The sequence below is a fragment of the Sciurus carolinensis genome, chromosome 1 (assembly GCF_902686445.1).
Source record: "Sciurus carolinensis chromosome 1, mSciCar1.2, whole genome shotgun sequence".
Lineage (NCBI taxonomy): Eukaryota > Metazoa > Chordata > Mammalia > Rodentia > Sciuridae > Sciurus > Sciurus carolinensis.
In genome coordinates, this window is record NC_062213.1 from 187,524,993 (window position 1) to 187,531,646 (window position 6,654).

A 6,654-nucleotide genomic window follows, 5' to 3' on the forward strand; every position below is an offset into this window, starting at 1 on the left:
GGCTGCCTCCTCCCTGCCCAGGGCTGTCCCACGGCTGGCAGGCTTGGCCTCTGCGGCCTGTGTGGGGAGGTGCCACTCTGCTCCCTGGGAGGCGAAGCTGTGGTTTTGGTAGGGACAGGCTTGATCCTCTGTCGAGCACCGTGGGCATCAATTATGTGCTCGGGCTTTACCTGATTTCCTAAGTTAACCCTCAGTGACCCACTTCACAGACTGGTTTTATGGACAGAGGAACTACGGTGGACAGATGTGTGCGGGGCCCTGGGCCGGGCCCAGGCAGGTGCTCGGCACCTTACAGATGTTAGAGGAGGCTCAGAAATGCCCAGGACTCGCCTCAGACCCTGGGGCTGGGGCTGGAGTCAGAGGCCAGGCCTGGGCTCTCCACCGTTTCTGCTACTCCCGCTCCCTCTTTGCTGCCTCTGGGGAACCTCCCTGGTCCTTACTTTCCCATCTGAGGAATGGGCCTGCAGAGCAGGGAAGAGGGGCTCAGAGGCCCCCACAGGCTTTGATGTGCTGCGTTCTGCGTTCTGTGGCTGGAAGGAGAGGCATGAGGGTCCTCTGGCCTGCCGAGGGCCAGGGGTGTGGCCAGAGAGGGCTGGCCCGGCCCCACATCGGAGGCTCCTGAGCAGCAGGACCAAACCCCCACCCGGGACTGGAGAGGGGACACTGACTTCCTTCGTCAGATGGGCCGTCCTCCCCGTCTGTCTCTCTGGATGGCTGTGAAGGTCCCTGGGTCCTCAGCAGCTGGCTCCTGTTGAGGCTGGGCTGGGGCTGGCGGGAGCACCCCCAGGAGCACCCTCTCCCCCCCCCCCCCAGTTTCTCCTGGCAAATGGCCTGGACTTTGTCCCCAGGTGGCAGTGTCCACCGAGCCTGGTGGGCCCACGAGCAAGCCAGCAGCCGGCCTGCTGTGACTCTGGCGCTGAGAGAAGAGACTCGCCCGAGGCCACAGCACATGGTGGGCGTCGAAAGGTGGGCTGTGCTCCGGCCTCGTGGTCCCCGGCGGAGGGATGAGTCTGTTCGGTGGCCACGTGCATAGAGGGTCAGGCTGCTGCTGGGGACTCCAGGGCCGAGGATCAGCACCTTGGGTAGCAAGCAGCAAGGACAGTGGACCCCGGCCCCGGGCAGCACACAGTCACCCGCCAGTCACACTGCAGCACCGTGACCTGCCTAGTGGCCTTGGTGACCCGTGGAAGCCACTGCTGAGTGCTGGGTGGTCAGCCTTGCACTCGGGCATGTTGGACAGTGTCCTTTCCGGTGTCCCCACCTGCCTCCCCCTACACAAACCCGGCTAGGACCCGGGGCGGAGCGGTGTGGGGAAGCCTAACAGATGTTCCCGAGGTCCCCCGCTCGTCCCTCGAGCCCCCAGAGGGCCACAGACTGCAGCCTCGGCCACGGAGTGAGTTGGCTCTGCCCCTGGTGTGTGGGTGGCGGTGGGCACGAGCCAGCACCTCTGGGGCTCGGTTGCACAACGAGGACCTGGTGAGGGGACTCCCGGGCTGGGGTGGACGCCGTGGAGCGAGGAGCCGCAGAGCACGGCAGGGGCCCGCGGGTGCGGACAGGGCTGCGCCTTGGTGGCTGGGCCCCTTCCAGACTGCGGCAGCAGCTGGTCTGAGCCTCTCAAGTCACAGGCTCCCACCAGGCCTTGTGAGGAGGGGTGTGGTCCCCAGTGTCTGCAGGGGGCTTGTTTCCAGAACCCCCAGCGGATACCGAGGATGCGGAGGCCTCAGATCAAACGCGTGGTCCCAGTGGCCCTGCCTCTGCCAGGCCCTGGTGGGAGGCAGGCTCCAGGGAGCCTGGCGGAGCCCCTCCCCTCCTGTGGCCTCCGACCCCCTCTGAGAGCAGGGAGGCTTCCCTGGGGGCGGCCGAGGAGTGGCACACGCAGGCACCTGGTCCGGGCACCAGCAGGCTCGGGGGTCTCTACGGTGGCCCCCCGGGGGGAGCGACTGTGGGGAAGCGGTGTCTCAGGGCGGGCTCAGCTCTGCCCCCAGAGAGTCCCCGCTCTGCCCTGTCTCTGTCCTGCCAGTGCCCAGCACCCTGTCCCCCAAGGCAGGTGGTCAGCAAATGGCTTGTTGGACAGCTGAGCTAGTGACGGAGCTGACTGCCACCTGCACCTCTGCCCCCCCATCCGCGACTGGGAACCTCGTGGGGCAGCGCAGCAGGGAGCGCCGGGGTGCCCGCCTCCCCTGGGAAGGGCACCAGGAGGCTGGCAGAGCAGAAGGGCCGGGCCCAGGGAGGGCAGGGGCTGGGCCTCCACTCCACGTGGCCCACAAGCTTCTTCCCCTTCAGGTGGGGCCACCTCCGTCACCTCTGTCTGCTGTTACTATAGCAGCCACCGCAGCTCCCAGCGAGGAAGGTGGAAAATAGGTCAGATCGGTAACGAGACCCGCGGTGCTCTGTCCCCTGACGGGATCTGGCTTCACAGGCAGCAGCTCCACATCAGAGGCCCCTGTCTAGACCCTGGATCAAAGGCCAGCTGCCTCTGAACCCCTGCGCTGCGCCTGGAAGTTCTGCCTCTGGCTCAGGCTCAGGAGGTCTCTCCGTGATCCCCCACAGTGGGCCATGCTGTCTCTGGCACTGGCTTCTGCCTGGTTTCCTGGAAGTGTCACTTGGTGCCTGTATCCAGCATTGAGCCCATGTGCCCAGAAAGGGCCCTAAGCCCCCAGCAGGCTGCCTGAGACCCCACCTTCAAGGAGGGGTGGCCTCCATTTGGAGGGACATGGAGAGCAGCGGGGTCAGGAGGCAGCTCCTCTCCAGGGTTGGATGCACAGAAAGTCCTGCCTCTGCTTCAGGCTGTGTGGCCTCAGGCACACATTCGACCTCTCTGAGCCTCAGTTTCCTCGCCTGTAAATGAGGTGTTAGGGTGAAACAAGAGTACAGGCTGCCCAAAGCTCCTTTCTCGAGGAGGCTTCCCTGGTCACCTTACTGAATCCTGAATCCTGCTCCACCCCAACCCGGATGGGTCCTTCACAGGTGGGTGGCGTTTGCTGCTGATTACCCGAGTGCCCAGCTGCAACCCGGGTCCGAAGGGCAGGGATCCTTGTTTTGTTCTGATGTGCTAGAACAATGCTTGGCATGCAGTAGGTGCTCAGCAAATGCTGTGGGTGAATCTGTAGGTTCCCTGGTACGGAGGCTGACCCATGGTGTGGGGCTCCGTCAGCGACAAGTGCGTCCTCCCCGGTGTCCCTGCCCCTCACTGTGGCCGTGCCCAGCAGCCTTCCCCCCGAGACTGAAGGTTTCCACCTCCTCCTCCCACTCCGCCCACTCCCGCACCAGAGTTTTGCAGGGAAGACCAGGTCCCTGCTGTCCGGGAGACTGTCACTGAACAGGCGGCGCTTGGAGCAGCCACTGTCTGCATCCTGGAGGTGGGTGAGTCCAGTGGCCTGTCGCGTCCTGAGTCCAGACTGGGAGAAGCTGGGGTCCTCTGAGCCAGAGCCTGGGGCTGTGCAGCCTCTGACCCTCACAGCGGGTGCCCCTGCCGCTCACGGGGCTCAGACTAGGCCAGGCGGCGTTCCCGGGGGGCTCCCGAGGCGCAGAGTGGCCTGCCTCCTGGCCAGGTCTGCCAGTGCCGGACTCCAGCTCCCTGTGACCCCTGGGCCTCGGCCCTGCTCAGGAGCCTCTGCCTCAGGAGCCCCGAGGCTGGGCTGGTGGGTGGGGGCGCGGGACGCCCCGGGGCGCTGAGTGCGCACCCGACTCCCCCATCTCCAGCCCCTCCCTGCCTTTTCCTCATTCCCCCTTTTTGGAGCCAAATTTCTTTCCAGAGAGGCCTGAACGGGGCCTGGGGCCTGGCAGGACGGCCCTGCTGAGCCCACCGAGACGCAGCAGACCACAGTGGCTGTGGGAGGGCCCGGGTGCAGCAGGCGGCCCTCAGAGGAGGGGACAGACTGAATGACGGGGGCTCCTGGCTTCCCGTCCCCAAGCCGCTCACACCAGCAGACACACCAGGAGTCTCCACTCAGCCTCCGGGTCAGGGACACAGGAAACCCGGGGCCACAGCAGAGCCTTCAGCAGAGGGCCAGCCACCCAGCCATGGGCTCTCGGGCTTCGACCCCTGAGGCTTCAGGGGACCCACTCGGCTGTGGAGGTCGTGGGCAGGAGCCCCTGGCCGAGCCAGGCCAGGAGGGGGCTGGAGTGGGGGTCTCCCCGGGACCCCCCAGTCTCTACTGAGGGGAACCTGAGACCCTCAGCCCGCTCCTTCCACACTGGACCTCAGCCCAGGGCTGGGGGCCCAGCCTCCTCCCCCTGCAGACGCTGGAGCGCGGGGGGCCGGGAAGGGTCCTCCGCTCAGTGCCGAGGATCTCCAGACCTCGCCGTCCTCCCACGGCCTCAGCGCACACGGATCCCGGGATCCACTGCAGGACCCAGCGCCCTCCTTTCACCGAGTCCTGGAACTCGGGTCCAGGTGCGCAGGGGCTAAGAACCGGAGAGTCCAAGGATCGCGGAACCCCGGGAAGAGTGGGCCACCCCGTTCGCGCCTGCGCAGCCCTGAGAAACGAGGGGAGTTGGTCAGAACCTCAGCCTGGGGAGGGACCTCAGCCCAACTCCACCTGGTGACACAGAAGTCCCTTGGCACATGTCAGGACGAAGTATGTCTGACCCTCCCTCCAGCCTGGGGCCGTGGGGGTGGGCAGGGTTCTCCAGAGGGAGGTGTGGGGAGGCCGTTCCAGGGGAGGGGACAGCTGTGTGAGGCCTGGGAGGCCCCGCCTGGAAGAGGCAGCGGCCCTGGTGGGAGGGCACGGCAGGCAGGTGGCCTTCTGCAGACACCCCACCTACAAGCTGGGGACAGTGCAGCCGCCACCTCCTGGGACCCACCAGCCAGGCAGAGCGGAGAAGTGGAGCAAACAGAAGCTCCTCAGAGAATCTTCAGAGAGGCGAGATCTGCTCGCTGCCAGCCAAAGCCCACCGGGACCCCGTGCAGGGATTTGATCTGAGCCCAGCACGGGGACATTAGAGCCACTTACAAGGATCTGACAGGGTTTTGTTCTGAGCCTGGGTTTATGAAGTTCACTTCAGATGCCAAATGCAGAATAAAGGAGCAAAGCTGATGAGCCTGGACCACTGCACCAGCCCAGGGAAGATTTGGGGAAGCAGCCAGAGGCATGTCGTAGGGCCACTAGAGTCTGGGCTGCTATCTCAGTTCTGCCGCCATGAGCTGTGTGATATGTTGTAAGTTACCTAACCTCTCTGTGCCTCCCTTCTTCCCCTGGGAATCCGGGCTGGTGGTGGCAGCTGCTTTGTAGGGCAGCAGCCCAGATCGGAGGCAGTGTGGGCGGGACCTCTGCTCCTCAGGTGCTGGGTGGTCTGTCCCCAGAAGTCCTTCCCCGGCTGGGGAGGGTGCCTGAGCACCACTGGGCTCTGGGCCAGGAGCCTTGCCCCTGGTGAGTCTCCCCAGGACGGGGGCCTGTCACGTGCCCGGCTGCTCAAGGCCTGGGTTAGGGCGAGAAGGTACCTGGTGAAGGTGGAGCACAGAGGTGCTGTGCTTTGCATGTGGCTCTCCCCCAATGCGCATGTGTGGGGAGCTCGGTCCCCAGTGGGAGGTGGGGCCTCGTGGGAGGCAGCTAGGTGCTGGGGACATTGGGGACACTGCCCTGGGGAGGAGTGGGTGGCTCTCAGCTCCAGTTGGCTTCCTCCGGGGTGGAGTCATCAAAGGGCAAGGCAGGCCCAGCTCTGCTGGCCTTCTCATGTGGCCTCCTGCCAGGATGCCATCTGCCAGGAGGCCCTCACCAGAGGCCTCACTTTAAATGTAGCCTCGTCTCGGACTTTCAGCTCCTGAAACTGTGAGCTAATGAACTCTTTTCTTTACAAATTTCTCAGCCTCAGGTGTTTTGTGATAGCAGTGGAAAGCTGGTATGGCAAGGTAAAGATGAACGTGGATTCGTGTCCCTGGAGTTCCTCTTTCAGATCAGGAGAGAGGTAGGCAGGGTGCAAGGGGGCGGTATGGTGCTGGTCCCAGGCCAGGCGGGCTCTGCCATCCGTGGATGGATCATTTCAGAATCTGTCCCCTGTGCTTTGTGCTCTGAGGACGTCCCCTGGCTAAGCACACAGGAGTCGCACTGCTGAATGGGTGGTTCTTGCTCGTGGCCTGCACTTGAGGCTCTGGGACCTCGGCATGTGAATCTGTGCGAGTGAGCAGAGGCCAGGCCCAAAGCTGTGGAGCCACCGCCTGGATGGAGCTGGTTTCTCTGCCCCTCTTTCTCCTCGCGATTCTGAATTCCCCGGGAGCTGGGAGCAGAGGGGAAGACCCTCAGAGCCGGGGAGATGCTGGTTCAAATCCCAGCCTGCCTCGTTCTGCTGCGTGTGGTCTTGGGCCAGTCCTGTCAGCTCAGTGCTGGAGTCCCTGTCCCTGCAATGGGAACAATGACTGTCGTGACTGCAGGAACTGGGTGGCCCGGGAAACAGGCCCACAGTGACCACGGCTCACCCAATCGCTGCGAGCATGGTCGCTGCAGGAAGCGGCCCTCGGGTCCCCTAACGAATGGCAACCGGGCCCTGGTGGAGCCCTGGCCTCTTGTCCTGTCCAGCGTGGCCCTTCTGAGTGTGGCCCTTGCTGAGCAGTCATTCCTCCGGGGAGCTTATTTAGTGGAAATGGAACAGCCCGGAAGGTCTCATCTACACAGCGGTGTGCCGTGCGGCTGCGCAGGCCACACAGTTATGCTGAGT

General features: G+C 64.4%; 1 long non-coding RNA gene across 1 annotated transcript; it reads left to right on the forward strand.

The window, feature by feature from the left end:
* Positions 1-4,397: 4,397 nt before the first annotated feature.
* On the forward strand, positions 4,398-6,270 carry LOC124977050 (uncharacterized). Its single transcript, XR_007107102.1, has 4 exons — positions 4,398-4,580; positions 4,998-5,160; positions 5,815-5,907; positions 5,987-6,270. It is a non-coding gene; the product is annotated as an uncharacterized LOC124977050 (long non-coding RNA).
* Positions 6,271-6,654: the final 384 nt, after the last annotated feature.